At 41.5% G+C, this 17578-nt stretch overlaps 1 pseudogene; it reads left to right on the forward strand.

Moving 5' to 3' along the window:
- Window positions 1-359: 359 nt before the first annotated feature.
- Window positions 360-17200, forward strand: LOC143118805 (cytosolic phospholipase A2 zeta-like; annotated as a pseudogene).
- Window positions 17201-17578: the final 378 nt, after the last annotated feature.

Consider the following 17578-nt stretch of genomic DNA (forward strand, 5'->3'; position numbering starts at 1 on the left):
TGCTAACCAGTGATAATGAAATGCTCTCAAAGGCTGTTTTGTTGGTGATGTTATTGGTGCACGAAAGCTGTTGGTGATTTTTATTTTTGTTTGTCTTTGGTGGAGCATTCAGGCAATTGGCAGGACATGTGGTAAGTGAGACCAAATTATTTCATGATACTCCTCCAATAACCAACTGAACTACAATAACCAGTTGAACTGGAACAGTGGAATGGCCTACCTGGTGCTGTCCAGTTCCATGGGTCAGCATGAAAACAGAACACATTCTAAAGTCCACAAAAGCAAAAACTGCTCCGCCCTCAGTCACTCAAGATATTTGCCTTCAAGTTGACTGAGCTGAGCTCACTGCAGAAACAACCATGGCCAAGGTAAGCAAACTGTTACGTTCTAAATGTGTTGGGTTGTATAAATAATTTCCTCAGGACCACTGGTCAGTCTGGTCCGATATGGGCAATGTATTACTTCAGTTTTAATGCAGCTGGTCCTTATTTTAACCCATTTTTTTCTGAAAACATAATTTTGTCCAGTCTTGTTTTCTAGGTCATCACAATTTTAAAACTGTCAAAAGTTTACAACTCATGCTTGTGTCTCATCAGATTGCGTGCCTTATATTACAGGACAATGTGTGAATAAATTACATGGTGAATTCCATGTTCTGTTTTATGAAAACACCTCAAAGCTCAAATGAAAGCAGAAAAAAAACAGACCTCACTCTGGATGGTGTACTATAGCAAGCTGTTATATGGAGGATGGAGATAATGTGAAGATAATGTGAAGATATTGATAAAACATTGAGAAGATATTGAGAAGATAATGTGAAGATATTGATCAAACATTGAGAAGATTTTGAGAAGACAATGTGAAGATAATGAGAAGATATTGTGGAGATAATGTGAAGATACTGAGAAGATAATTTGACAATAATGGTGATGAGACTGGTGCTGCTGTGATTAATGTTATTTGTTTATTTATCTTTCTCAGCTGGAATTGGTCCCCTATTGGAAGCTCTCTGTTACCGTCCTGCGAGCAGAACTTCAGCACTCCCATGACTACTGTAAGTCCCTTCAATCAATCTGTGTTCTGTCCGCTTGACTGTTAATTGTCTCTTTTCACTGTTTTTTTTTCTGTTTTTTTTTACTAACGCAATAGATTGCCAGATATGGAAGATATTTCAGTGTCTTCTATTGCCATGCTTCAACTATTGTTAGGTATAGCAGAAAATATGTGGATGGAATTGAAATCCTCTAACTAACTAAATAATGTGCAGAGTTTTGTACAATATGTGCATGAATTCAATGTGTACACAGTTGTTCTTGAAGATAAAACAACTTTTTTCCCAGATAGCGGCAGAGAAACTGAAATGAATTGAACTGAACTGATTGCTAGTACTAACCCTAACCCCCTCTTGGTGGTTCTCTTCAGGGTCGAAGTCGGACTGCTATGTGACTCTGAAGCTCCCCACGTCTTCCGCCCGCCTGCACCGCACCAGGACAGTTCCCAACAGCGACAGCCCTGAGTGGAACGAAACGTTCCACTTCCGCGTGAACAGCCATGTCAAGGTCTGACCCACACAGACGTCTCAATGTTGTGCTGATCCTGCTTATAGACCCTTTAAAACCATATTTACAAACATCTGATGTAAAACTTTACAGACAAATTGTTATTAACTGTTGATGTTATCAACTATACTTATTGCCTCCCCCTTGGTTAAGATACCAGGTTGGTGTGTCTCAAATTCATCAGTTTGAGGGTCCACCTACTCAAAGTTGAATAACTTTTAAAAGTGCTTTCCTTTCTCAATCTATCCTTTTTTACACAACTATCCTTCTCTTACAGAATGTTCTAGAATTGCAAATGTTCGATGATGACACATCCTTTGGAGATGATATTTGCACGGCTATCTTGTTTGATCTAAGTAACCTCACCATGGGCCAAAAACAGACCAAAGTGTTCTTAACAAATGCACAGGTAAAGCTCTCTTGAAGAGACATTATGACATTTTACCATGTTAATAACAAAATGTGGTCAACTGACATCTTTTTTTTGTTTTGTTTTTTGTCTATGCTCAGACAAGTGATAAGTTATGGGTCGAATTTGAGATGGTTGAGAGGTAAGAGAACAGACAAGTTAATAAATAAATACATAACTGAATACATACGTACATACATACATACACTTTTATTGCATTAAAACACTGAAATGGAAAAGATAAACTGTTGTCCTGGAAACATTGAACTGTTAGGACTGTGAAAGCAACTGTAGGTTGAAAAAAGCATTGGCTTCAATTATTTATAATAGGCTGATTGCTGCCCTGCATATTTTATCATATGCTCCTTTTTTTCATCTGTGTTTTTTAGAGTGTTACAGTAGCTCTATAGACTGCATAACCATCAGATGCCTATTAAACGCCTCACACTTGTCCTTCTTGTTTTTAGCGCTGAAGCACCAGGTTCTTACCTGTCCAATGGAATCTTGGTGGTAGGTGTCACTTTGTGTAGTCTACTTAAATGATTCAGAATAATATTTGTTGATATGAGTATGATGTTACAGAATTCTGTTTGCAGTGTGCATATTGCAGTGATATTAATATGTAGTATACGTAATAATTGCAATTTATAAATAGGCAGTGTCAATTCTATAAAAAATGTTAGCATAAACATGTAATAAAATATCACTTTGGTAATACTTGACGCTATCTACATAGGAGTGACATGACACTGTCATGACACATGAACCATAACTCTGACCCTAACCCTTACCCTAAACCTAACCCTAACTTGTCGTGACAAAAACCGAATGACACTTAATAACAGAAGCGTTATGTCATAAACTTTTATGGGTTGTTTATAATGTTTATGACACGTTCATGACAGTGTCATGTCACTCTTATATCGATACCGTCAAGTAAAGCGTAACACTTTCAGTCGAGATAAAGGATAAATTATGAATTATGGCTCACATTCGTCCTGATTCTTCTGCTTCTAGGCACCACCATTCTCAACTCTTGACATCACGGTAAAACACCCAGGTAAGCAGTAGAACACATTGAAGGATCAAAGAAAGAAAATAAATCACCAGCTTTAGTACAGCTGTCAATTTTTGTTCAGGGGGGAAACACTTTTTCAGTTCACTTAGGTATATGTTCTCTCTCTCTGTGTGTGTGTGTGTGTGTGTGTGTGTGTGTGTGTGTGTGTGTGTTGCAGAAATACAGAGCTTAATACTGAAGCTGAAAGGAGCTTATAGAGAGGAACATGTTCTCACCTCGGACCTGATGGACTCTTTACGTTACTACATCAACAGAGACTTGGAGACAGAACTCTCTGTGCAGGTACACACACACACACACACACACACACACACACACGCACACACACACACACACACACACACACACACACACACACACACACACACACACACATAAATGCATGCATGCATACACGCAGGCACACACACACACACACACACACACACACACACTTAGTCCTGAAGGAACATGTTCTCATTTTAGGTGTGGTGGACTCAACTAGAACTGCAGCAATTTATATATGAATTAATTGTGAACTATTTTGATAGGGAATTGTTATAATCTTCAGTATTGTCAAACCACATTCTGAATAATCTTTTGGGTGTAGACAAAGCAAAGCATTGGAAGATGTCATTGTTGTCTCAGGAAAAGCACAGATTGACATCCTCCACCTTTTTTGACATTTTAAAAACTACTGATTCATTTAGAAAAGACAATAATTTTCAGGTAACAAAAAGGAAGATACTCATTGCAAACCAATAGACTATACTATTGAGAATTTGAGACTATGCCATACATTTTATTTCTATTTATTTTTCATTAATTTTATTATTTCATAATCTGCTGTCAACAGGTTGACGATGCCATTCAGTCAATCAATCTTTCACCAGATTCTTTGCGGCCAGTCAGTGCTAATCAGGAAATGAAAGTGCCTCTTGGAGAGGTAGTACACAAACTCTAACATTCATCTATTGCTCAATTTGAACACATTTGAATAATAAAAAAGTAAATGCCCAGTTATCAAACAACACCATTTTATTTCCCACAGGATTTTGTTAACCTGGAACTGAAAACAAGGGAAAGGTAAAACCTCCCTCTACCTAAAAACTTAATACACTCTCAATTCTCCACACAGGCATACCTTGGTAATGTGCTTCATTGTATACACAACATGTTTGTAACTGTATGTAAATCACTTACCGGTATACATTGTAGGTCCACTCCTTATTCAACATTTCCTAGTGAGCTAACCAAAGACATACAAAACCTTGCAGTCACCACCCAGAGCAGGAGTGCACAGTGCAACGTATAAGGTAGCACATGCTACAAAAAAAACAGTTTTGGATGATTATCCAGCTTAGCACCGGTGACACATTATTTTAATGAGGTGTTTGTAACTAGATACCGATGTTAGAAAGTCAACCTCAGCAAAAAAAGTTAACATACAGCCCTGATTCAGAGCCTTGTTGGCACTGCTAGAAGCTTGCTAACATGCTAACTGTGTCCTTTGAAGACAGGAATGTCGTACTGTGATGAATGGCTGGTGGTAATGGCACATGTGTTCATCTGTCCTTCATGTAAACGTACACAACCAGAATTTGAAGATGATAACCAAAATGTCTTCCTTGATAAAAAAAAAACCTCAAAGAAAGTAGCAAATTGTTTCATAGTCTTGTTTTAAACTAGAACTGCAAAGCACACTCTGGTTGGGGTAACGCATACACACACCATCATGACCTCTGACCTAAATGATTTAGGCTAAATCCAACCTCTGACCTAAATCCAACAATTAACACGAGACAACAGATGTTTTGGTCATCATTTTCACATTCTGGTAGTGTACGGTTTCTATTATGTCTATGGTGTATGGTTACGTGAAGGAGACATGAACACATGTGCCATTACCACCAGCTATTCATCACAGTACGACATTATGATTTTAAATGAGCCATATCGCCACGGTGAGTAAGGCTCTGTGTAATAGTTTCTATTATTTTATTTGATCGATTACATTTCTTGAGGTCCTTTTCGTGATCAAAGTGTAACTGACATAAATATGCTGTTACTGTTTCCCTCTTCACTGTTGTTTGGTGACTGTGACACTGCAGCTCAGAGGAGAATCTGGCGTTGCGTCTGGACTTTAACATCCCGTCGGCTGAGAGGGACTTCCTGGAGAAGAGGAAGGCGGTGGTGGGGCATGCTCTGCAAAAGCTGCTAGGACTCAGCTCACACTCAGTGTGTATGTGTGTGTGTGTGTGTGTGTGGTGTGTATGTGTGGTGTGTATGTGTGGTGTGTGTGTGTGTGTGTGTGTGTGTGTGTGAGAGAGAGAGAAATAGATAGATAAGGGAGTAAACCAGAGGGATAGGGGGGTGGGGGGTGCATTGAAGGGAAGATACAGATCAGAGTTTGGTTTCTTGCCAAGCAGGTTTTTTGCATACAAGGAATTTGTCTTGTTTGTGTAGATCAAATTAGCCAGAGATGGTATTTCATTTTGCTTGATAATCACTTTTGTTCATCAGTGGATAGAGGCTTTAATTTTTCCAACTCTACAAACCAAGTGGAACATTAAAAACAAGAATGCTCTTTTGGGGGCTAAGGAAGGGGGAAAGGCACGCACGCACACATGCACGCACGCACACACACACACGCACACACACAAACATGCCCACGGAGAGATGACTCACCTCAATGTACAAATTTGGTCCAAATATGTGTTCCACTACATTGGCCAGCTCCTTGGCTAATGACCTGGGATGCAAATAGAGAGAGTGAAGGCCTGGGCCAGACACACTCAGACATACAGTAACACAATACATACAGTACCTCCACTGCCTACATTTCCCAGAATGCTCGTACATGATGCTACATTCTGAATCACTCCCTATTGAAGGCATAATGTTCATAAACAGTTGTACTCATTATTGACCATTTCAACTGCATAAACTAACATAAGGCATTTCTGGTGGCACATAAAACAACATTTAGTAGTTTTTATAGTAACTTGGGGACACAAAAAAAGTTAAAATCAACAATTTGTAGAGCATTACGCTAAAGTCCAATAGATTTTACATTTTAATTTCAAAGTATATGTGGTTTTGAATGTTTCAATACAGAAAACGGAAACAATCTAGGAACAGATTGAAAGGGTCTAGAAAGAGAGAGAGATAGAGAGATGATAAAGGACAACAGGTGTGTAGTTATTACACTTGTCTCCAGGACTGACAATGGCAGATGTACAAATATGCCGACAAAAATGTACAACAATACAAAAGTAATTTTGCTGCATTGTTCCTATTTCATGGTAATGGCTGTACTGTTTAGAACCGTTTTGGAAGCTTATTGACCAAAGATTCTAGAACAGAGCTCCGCTCTAGGATCTTTGCTATTGACACATCTCCTTCCAGGTCCCGCTGGTGGGTGTGGTTTGCTCGGGGGGCGGGACCAGGGCGATGACTGGCACCTTTGGGAGTCTGAAGGGTCTCCAAGCTCTGGGCATCCTGGATGCTGTCAGCTACATCACGGGAGTCTCAGGAGCCACATGGTGAGAGACCAGCCCCTCAGACAAGATTAGACGACACACACACACACACACACACACACACACACACACACACCTCACTCACACATCTGACTTTCAGTGCAGTGTGACCTTTTCTGAAATGCTCTGTGTGTGTGTGTGTGTATGAGAGAGAGAGAGAGAGAGAGAGATAATATATAGTGTGAATATACCACATCATAACCAGTCTTACCTGTATGATTTCCATATAATGTTCTGTCTCATATAACATGGCATTATTGCATGTTACAGGGCCATATCCACACTCTATGATACTTCCGATTGGTCGCAAAAGGACATAAGTGTGGTCGCCGAGCCCATGAAGGTTGAGATGATTAAGAGGTACCAGGACATTATGTCCACTGAGCAGCTCCGTGGCTACAGGGAGGAGATGGATCTGAGGGAGAAGGAGGGGGTCCCAGTCACCTACATCGACAAGTGGGGTCTGGCCATCGAACACCTCATCTATGGCAAGGTGCTGAATACAGTCAAGTCAATTCAAGTCAAGTTTATTTAAATAGCACAGGGGTCATTCAGTGTGCTGCATAAGCAATGGCCCAGAGAAATAGTACATAAAAGCACAGAAATGGACACAGAAACAGAAAGCAACAAAACCATAAAAGGCACGGTTTTACATTACACACACACACACACACACACACACACACACACACATGCATACTCACACAGACACACACACACATGCACGCACGCACGCACGCACACACACACGCACACATCTCTCTTTCTCTTAATCTCTCTCTTGTTCATCTCTCACACAAGCAATACAACACACACAGACATATACACACACCCTTAACTTTGTTCAAAATGTATTTGCAAACTGCAATCAGATTGCATATTACACGTAAGCAATAGATTCTGCAGAGCCAATTGCTGAATGTGCACTTTTGCCTGTGCAGAAATGGGACAGTACCCTGTCTGACCAGAGGAGGGCAGTATCTGAGGGACAAAATCCTCTGCCCATCTACACAGCAGTGAACATGAAGACCAGCCAGAAGGGCAACGTCACTGATGCTGGTAAGAGTTTTCAGTTTTATTCCAAACATCCCTTTCTTCTTCTATTAATTAAATTAAGATATTAAACTCAAATCCCGTACAAAATGGAGCACATGGCAAGTGCTGTGCAAAAAAAAAAAAAAATAGAGCATACACACTGCAGTGCATACACATTCGTCCAGCTCTACTGATTAAAGTGGAATTTGCTAATTGTAGTCAGTGAATGTTACTGTATCCGGTGTAGCTAAGATGTTGTGATTCTACAGACTAAAGCATGTTTGGGTCATAGCTTCAGATTGTTCCTTTGTTGTGTTTGCAGAGTGGTGTGAGTTCAGCCCCTATGAGGTGGGCATTCCAAAATACGGTGCGTCCATCCCCACGGAGAACTTTGGTAGCGAGTACTTCCTGGGGTGCATGGTCAAGAACCTTCCAGAGGCTCGGCTGCCATTCCTGATAGGTAAGAGATGAAGGAAGCAAGAGAGAAGGAGTGTGTGTGTGTGTGTGTGTGTGTGTGTGTGTTTGAGTGTATAAGTGTGTGTTTGAGTGTGTGTGTGTGTGTGTGTGTGTTTGAATGTGAATGTGTGTGTGTGTGTGTGTGTGTGTGTGAGGGTATGTGTGAGGGGATCCCTGATCATGCAGTACAGCCCCCTCTCCATCCATCCATCCTGTGTGTGTGTTCTGTAGGAATCTGGAGCAGTGCCATGTCCATCAGCCTTAACGATGTGTGGAACTATGTCACTGGCAACAAACCAGCCTGGCTTCCTGGTGATGTCATCAAGACAGGTATTGGTGCTCTGAAGACAGCACTGTGTAAGTGTAGTGGTAAGGAAAGTTACCACTACACTGCAGGAGCCTAAAAGTTGTGCTTTCAATACCTGGCTGGTTGTATATTGTACACATAAATGCATCCATACATGATAAATATGTAGGCTATATATTGTACACATAAATGCATCCATACATGATAAATATGTAGGCTATATATTGTACACATAAATGCATCCATACATGATTAAATATGTAGGCTATATATTGTACACATAAATGCATCCATACATGATTAAATATGTAGGCTATATATTGTACACATAAATGCATCCATACATGTTGTATACAGTACATGCATATGAAGAGTTTGGTTCCAAAACACTATATCTCCATTTTTAAAAACATTAATAAGTAATGTTATGTCATTGTGTATTTCAGATAATATCAACAAAATTGCAAATGTGTCGTTTTGATTGAGTACAGATTAATTGAATAACAATAACCCAATAAAGATCCACTAAAATTACATGTAAAACAAAATAATAATAAAAATAAGATTAATGAAAATTCATTAAAATGGAGGATATAGCCTTTTGGAACCAAACTCTTCCTATGATTTCTAACGTGTATGTAATTGGTAGCACAGGGAAATGTGGAAGTCAAGCATCTTAAAAGTGGGTAGGCACATTCTTAGCAATTTTGACAAACTACAGTATCAGTCCAGTAGTTTGCCCCAGCAGCTTCAACCAGCTGTCTGATGACTGTGCTGTTGGTGTGTGTTGTCATGTTGGACCCTGTGAGATTCGTGAGGTGTTCTGTCCCCCACAGAGTCGGACAACAGGCCGTCCACGCTCGACACCGTCATCATCAAGCCGGCCACCGACATGGCACAAAGGATTACCGGCTTCTTCACCAGCCGACCGATCTCCAGCCACATTTACAACTTCATGCGAGGCCTAAATTTACACTGGGACTACAACAAGACAAGTGGATTCATTGCGGGAAATGGTAAGAATAATGCCACTTCATGTCACATATTATACAGCTGTTGTGTATTATGCTGTTGTATCACATGTTTATTATATATCTTAATATATTTACATAATCAATTATATATGTTGTATATGTTCTGCTTATTACATATGTCACACACGTGTGTCATATACAGTATGTGTGATATACTGAATAACCGTATGAGTGTGTGTGTGTGTGTGTGTCTGTGTGTGAAATATGACACGATTTGGAACCAGCTGCCATTGTTATAATAAATCCAACCTTTGGGCTTCCTGTCCAGACACTCACCCTGATGCGTTCCCAAACCAGCTGACCCCAGCGGACGCCACCCTGAACCTGGTGGACGCGGGCTTCGCCTGTAACACAGGTTTCATCCCAGTGCTGCAAGCCCACAGGTGCATGGACCTCGTCCTGTCCCTCAACTACTCCTGGGATTTGGATCAGTTTAAGGTTTACTATGTTATGTTATGTTATGTTATGCTATGTATTAATAATTGTTTTACATGAGGTAGTACATCAGTGTGAGCAATGTATGTTATTCTCAAATCAGCCATGTTGTGACACCCTGGCCAGCATGGTGCTCATATCTGAGGCTCTTAATTTGAAGGGACCGTGCACCTGTCATGCCTGACACCATTTCTTATTGATTAAAATAGAGCAAACTGCCTTTTCTCTTGACACTCTTCTGACCCCAATAAATGTAGTTGTGGATAAACAATACCTACCTAGTTATCACGGTCATGCTTGACACTAAACAATGACCTACCTAGTTATCATGGTGGTCATGCTTGACACTAAACCACAACCTATCCATTTATCATGGTCATGCTTGAGCTTGAGCACTAAGCCAGGTACATTACTCATCTTCTCTGAGGCACGTTTGACCTGTTTGCCCTGTCAATGTACTCCTCAGGTGTTAAAGGAAACCCAGCAGCACTGTGCTGACCACAGGATCCCGTTCCCCCACATCGATTTCTGCCACGTGGAGAACGAGCCCATGAAAGAGGTGTACGTCTTCGAGGACGAGGAGAACCCCAAAGCACCCATCGTGGTTCACTTCCCCATGGTCAATCTCACCTTCAGGGAGTTCAAAGCCCCAGGTGAGTAGGTGCAAGCCCCGACCCCTCAGAAATCTTTCATTCTCCACAATACGCCATGCTTGTGATTATTTCAGCTCAGTCCTTTCATCGTTTCAAATCCCAGGGGCCAGGATGTGTCACAGAATACAGGCATTAACCGTCAATATTGTGATGTTTATAAATGCAATAATTAATGTCATATTGATAAAACATATTAACCATCTTTTCAGTCATCCATTGTTCCATTTGAATGCTTTTGGGTGTGGTTACATACTCACCACCACTTCACTCGTATTTTGAGTGTAATTTATTTTCCCAAATTAGTTAAAAAGCACCAAGCAATCAAATATAAATTAATTTCACTATTAATAATACATCAAATTATAATGATATTATATATTATATAGTATCAAGTTTTACAGACATTGTGGTGATTTCATTTTAATTATTTTTGCCTCAACAATCCTGCGGGGAAAATCGCATATTGTTATCAACCCTATACTTCCTGTTTGTTGTTGCACTAAGGTGTCAGGCGCGAGGGGGTGGAGGAACTGAAACAAGGGGACGTGGATGTCAGCACCAAAGACTCGCCGTACGTCACTAGCAACCTGGCCTATCAGCCGGAGGACTTCCAGAAGCTGATGGATCTCATGCACTACAACATCCTGAACAACCGCGACACACTCCTGTCGGCTTTGCGTCGGGCGTTAGAGAGAGAGAGAGTCCACGAAGACGAGGACGAACACGAGGACGAACACTCCTGTCCCTTAATGCAGTGGTTCTTAAACTTTTTGCCTTACTCAAATACCCCCCTCAAACGTTAACAACTAAATCAAGCAAAAACTAAAAAGCAAAGTCATTTGTTTTATTTACTCCATGTGAACAAGAACCGAGAAAACCAAACAATCACGATTAAACAAGTGTAGGCTGCCGCCATATCAGATCAGAGCGATATGTGCGTAGCGCGCGCACACACAAGCACGCACACACACATACACATACAGCATTAGGCCTACAACGTTACATTAATTATATTTATGGCGATAACAATAACAATATTTTTTTTATTTCCCTTTTCTGGTTTACTATCTTTAACAATTTCAATGGGAAGGGTGGGCATGCTGAACATAGCAAGTTAATTCTAGGAGGAATACTGCATACGGCGACACAGAGATTTTCCTCCACGGTGCTGAGCCGACATCTGTATTTTGAGATGTCGTTTCATTTTGACAGGTTTTAAGATCTCATTCGCCAGAACATCGACGCAAATCACACATTGTGGGTGGTTGAGGTTATCTTTAACTTGGCAAGTGAATGCATATTTCAGAAATTCTTTCTGATAAAGCCGACGCGCCGTTTGTTCTTTTTTATTCTCACCGGCCGTTAGACTTGTCCCATCTGAGGATCACGGAGGAGTAGACGCACTGGTAGATGGCACTTCCGAGCTTTTGTTCAATTTTTTAAGCAGCCACCTGTCCATTTTGGCTAGTAGGCTACCTATGTCTTTTGTTTTGTTTTACTTAAAATAGCGGGAACAAGTTGAGTTTGCATAGTGGGAGCAGATAGTTACATTGTTTCTATCAGCGGACCAGTAGCCCATAGGCTGAACCAGATCTCGTTGAAAGACAAAAAAAAATCTCTCTCTTCTCTTAACTGCGTGTAAATAAGAAAAAGGCAGAAAAGGGCAATATTATTTTCCTTTGTTTCACCTAATAATAATTTCAGACTGAATACAGAAAATAATTGGCGACCCCACGGAAGTTTTTGGCGACCCCATTTGGGGTCGCGACCCCTAGTTTAAGAATCACTGCCTTAATGGATCCCTCTTTGTTTTCATTTTGATTATTTGGAGCCAGACATACTCTCTGAGAATATAAAATGATAAGCATGTTTTTATGGAGACCAAGGTGGGTTAAGCATACTGTATCTCATTTACTTTAATTGCATGTTTATAATCGTGATATACTTATTCAAGCATGTTTATCGTGTACATGCATATGAAAAAAGAAAATAAAAAAACAGAGGATTCACACTTACTTCACACAATACTACATGACAGGGTGAGTGAAAAACAGTCTGTTCTACTGAAAGGCTTTGAAATTAGAATGTTGCCCCCCATTGTGTCAGAAAATGTATTGCAATGACTCGAGCAAGAAGGGTCACACAAGAGGCAAAACTAAAGAGGGATACAAGCTACACTAAAACACATCCATAATCAGTAAACAAAGGTAAAGACACACACACAATAACCCCCCCCTGAACCCCAGCCGCAATGCATTGTGGGAACCAATAGCGCTAGTCCAACACACCGATGTTACAGTATCAATATATAAAAAAATGCATACAAACTAAAAATTAATTGACTACTCTTCATGTGTTTTTCTCGGGTGGTGTACATGTAGCATTTGCTTGCACATTAATAAAATATACTTCAAATAAACATTCACACTCGTGCTTGTGATTAGTGCTCATTTTTTTGCTAGTGATATGATTGTTGTTTGGAAAAGGTGTCGAACCACTCCTCCTATGGCTATTTGAACTGATGCTCCTTCACTATGCTGCTGCTCAGAGACGCCTCTTGCCAGCTGGGAGTGAAGTGAAGGGTGGCGTAGTGTTCATCATGTTGAACGCTGACATGGGGGTCAGGGGTCATCTTGAAGCATGCAGGGTCAGAGATGGTTGCTACAGTGCTGCAGTAAACATTACTAGTGCATTGATGGTGAGGGGAGATCACATATGTCTGAAGTGAGGTGTGGCCTGTACTCGATTGATTTGTTGCTGGTTTTACCTTGGTTATGTTACTCTGATATCTGTGTATGCTTTTTTTATTGATTCATTGTTATTGTAGCCTACTACTTTACAATGTGGATTCCCTTATAAAGAGTTGACAACCACTTATAATTTTGTTTTATTAAAAGTATTATTAAAGGGAAAAAAACATGCCACCTATCCTGTGAAACCTTTAAAAAGTAGCATTACAGTGGCTAGTCAAATAAATAGAACTAGAATAACCTCTATAAAAGCCACCACTACATGTCAATAGAACAGATAAGTAACTCTGGTTTACAGGCTTATGTATAAAAGGAATAATAGAAATTATATATCAAATACATATTTGTCATGTTACACACTAAATGATTTCAAATACCTTGACATCCTCTTTAATCACATGGTCCTCATTTACAATTGCCTTCTTCCTCCTGTTTAAGGAAACCCACAAAAAGACAGCAATAATGTGTGAGGTGGTGACATTAAAATCACTCGATATAGAAGACAATCTACTTATTTTGGATGTGTTACTTTCATTTTTGTTGAGGTGGACAAATGCATTAAGTGCTTCTGATTGTCACTCACAACCAGCACATAACGACCACAGTTGCCAAAACCAGGAGAGCCCATACGGGTACAATTATAATCGCTGCGAGTTCTCCTGTGGTCCACCGGGATGGTTTTATTAGGGAAACATGGGAAGGTGTAAGAACCACCTCATCTTCCCATTTAGACCAACCTGCTCAAGTTAATTCCACTGTCGTCGATTTCTGAGAGCCAGCTTCATTCCTCACAGGCACAGGTGGGTTGGCATCACTGCTGCAGGTCAAAATCACCAAACTTCCCACTTCAGAAGTGGGAATGATTGATGCTATGGTGATCTTTGGAGCAACTGTGAACAATTACAGAGATATGCTGCAAGTTTTTTTTTTTCTGATATATTTCATAGATCTCAGTCATAACTCAATCTTACCTGAATATATAACAACAAAATGTAATATGCAAACACCAAATAGTTGTATGTTGTTCTCAGGAGGTGAGACTCATTCAACTGTTCTTTATGTTCTTTACATTACAATGAAACCTCTAAACAGACTTCGGTAACACTTTACGGTAACGGTACATGAATTATCATGAATTCATGCATGAATTAATTTGATTTGTGCATTACTTCATTCTTTTATATCTTATGAATCATCAGGAATGAGTTCATAGTCTCTCATTTATGACTTTTACGACCCACCACTTGCCCTATGACAACCCTGCCCGGATTCCTGGCTCGTACAGCCTAGCGACCCACCACTTGCCCTATAACAACTCCTAATCCCCCTGAACAATTCCATTTCCTACCATGGACTATTTGAATTTTGACACTAAATAGGATTCATGCATTATCATACCGGATATGCAACCATCCCACCTCTTGTAACATACACCTCAGGTGGCTTTAAACACCATGTTCTATTCTCTACATCTGACTAACTTTTGCATTTATCATGTGTACAGACCTTACTGTTCTGTAACTTACCCTAGGCAGATGGGTCAGGCCCTTGAGTCGTGGATCTCCTCGAGGTTTCTTTCTATATGTATCTCTAAAGTCTCTCTGTAAAGCGCCATAAACATGTGTAATGTTTTGGCGCTCTATAAGTGAAATTAAATTGAAATTGAAATTGAAAATATTGTACCAGCTAGGAGTTCTTCGGTAATGAAAGAGTTACTTTGGGTCCAGGAGAGATGGTACAAGATGTTATCTAAACCCGATAAATAGATTGCCTACTCATAATGACCAGAGACTCATACTCAGAAATATTGTTAATTTATTCTGACTATCATGAGGCTCCATGACTCTGTTAACACAGGGCATCTGAACACACAACACAATTTTGATCATTTTAATAACAATGTTGGTGTTTTGTTTAAGTTCAGAACACCCATGTGTATTCCTGGCCAAAAATGGCCAGCCATTAGAAATTAATGGGTGAGAAATTGGTCAGTGTATATAATTGACTCCAGTCACATACCTATTGATCAGATGGACAGTATCTGTGCTTCTGTACATTCACACACATTCTCTCTCTCACACCCACACACACATATATTGTATCAGGAGTTCTTCGGTAATGAAAGAGTTACTTTGGGTCCAGTAGAGATGGTACAAGATGTTATCTAAACCCGATAAATAGATTGCCTACTCATAATGAGCAGGCAAAATGCAACTGCGTAATGTCCTCCCCACAATCACTTACAGCATATGGGCAGTCCAAAGAATAGTCTATGCCAGCCAGTGTGTTAGAAACATATATTATATTATAATTCATTCTTGGTCATATGTCTGCATAAGCAGCCTTAGCTAATATTGCCACACCACTTATGCTCCCATAACTTTGTACTATAATTTAGTGGTATTTAATGTGGTATGTATCCGTGTGTTTCGTGTTGGTCAATTGTGTTTCGCAGTGTCCAAAAAGCTCCCGATTGGAAAGTACACATTCGCAAAAACCACATTGTAACACGTTAAAGCAGTGACAGAGACTCATGTTTTGGTCTAAGGCACTTCTTTGTCGACGCATTGCACGGTTTTACTATGATTGTCTGCATGTTTTCCTCACAAAACTAAGACTGACTGCAACCTCTCCACCTAGATGTCCGACGTTCTCAGTTCGTTGCAAAAGTTATAAAGGGCAACCACAGGCCCCCATATATTCATTTTAACGTGTAGGCTGTGCCAGAGACTTTCTAATGAGGAGACACAGCACTCAAAAAATACTCCATAGAAACAAGTACCCCTGGCTGCAGCTTGCAGATCGGGGCTGGGCTCAATGTCACACAGCAGGTGAGGTGCACACACCGCAAGAGCCCTACTCACCCTGGGGAACCACAACCACCAGCGGCCCAATGCGGGGCGTGCTAGCAGTCACCTGGTCTATCGCCTCTCGTCCCCAGCTCCCTTCAGAGAACGCCCTCAGGTCGCACTTTCGCAGTGTGCGCCACCGCAACGTTCCTCCAACACCTGGCGGGGCCTAGCTCCACTGCCACAGACTCCCCGGCGCTGAGCACCGTAACTGGCACTGCACCTCCGATGCTCCACTCCGTCGTCTCGCCAGTCGGGGCAGCAGACTCCAGTTCCATCGCAGCCGGACCACGCTGCGCAATCAGGCTACAGCTACCGACGTTGGCGTCCCTCCTCTGCTGCCTTGTCGCAGAGCTGTCCTCCGCTGTTCCGGCCGCTCCACACCGCCACGATCGCGCCAAGGCCTAGACCTTCTCTCTGGCTCGTGCCATCGGATTTCACACAACAAACTTTTTTCCCCCTTATTTTTCTAAAAAGCACCGGCGAACAGGCCGACTCGAACAGGCTCCGCCAACCGTCCGTCCTCAAGGCACCACCTCCTTGCCGCTCCACCTCTGCTCTGCTCCGCAGCCAGGGCCACCGCCAACTCCAGCCTAAAGCTGTCCGGCGGGGGCAGGGGCTCAAGGTCTGAAGGCCTCTGTAAGCTTTTCAGTACCCCTTACAAGGGTTCTCTTCGGATCCTTTTGCTTGGGCCTCCACCTAGCGGTGAGCATGGACGGATTATGAACTTTCGGGCCCCTGGGCCCAGATGTATTAAGGGCCCCCCATAATTGTCGCATATGTGGAAGGGGGGTTTGGGGGTCCTTCCTCAGAAATGTTTTAATCTGTTTGATGTGATTTCCTGTATTCTGGTGCATTTTGGGGGTGGCCAATTCTAAATTCAATCAGATTCATAGCCTACATCCTGATGTGTTGATATTGAGGCAATGATTTCATGCAAAGGCTTGGGCTTCAGGGTCCTCTGACCCCTTGGGCCCCTGGGCCTGGCCCGGTAGGCCTGTGCAGTAATTCATCCCTGGCGGTGAGGTCTTGCTCCTCCGTGGAAAACGTGCCCATCTACAGGTGCTGCTTTGGAAAGCAGCAGACCGTACTGATCCACCGGCTGTGGATATAACCGCGTTTGGAGGGAGTAAGAAGAAAGGTATGAAGAAAGGAGAGGAACTTGCCCACCCTTGATTCTGTCCTGTCCTGTTGCTCCTCCTGATTTGTTAGATGTTATCAGCTGTAACTGCAAAGCTGGGTTAAAACTGTGTATACATGTATCTGGAAAGTGCAGCTGTGCAGCTGCAGGCCTGGCCTGTACTAATTATTGTTTCTGCAAAGGCAGTAATGTTACATGTGGCAATATATTTACACAGCAAAAACAGCAGAAGGACAGGGATGAAGAGTCTGGAGAAGATGGCGACAGGACAACGGATGAGGACAGTGAGGAGTAGTAGAGGCTAGTTCTTCCCTTTGTTACTCAATTGTGAGTCACAGCAGAGGGCCAGTG

Source organism: Alosa pseudoharengus, unplaced genomic scaffold, assembly GCF_046254945.1.
Source record: "Alosa pseudoharengus isolate Yale_2024_CS ecotype anadromous, Long Island Sound unplaced genomic scaffold, YU_APseudo_1.1 YU_APseudo_1.1_scf_1, whole genome shotgun sequence".
Classification (NCBI taxonomy): domain Eukaryota; kingdom Metazoa; phylum Chordata; class Actinopteri; order Clupeiformes; family Clupeidae; genus Alosa; species Alosa pseudoharengus.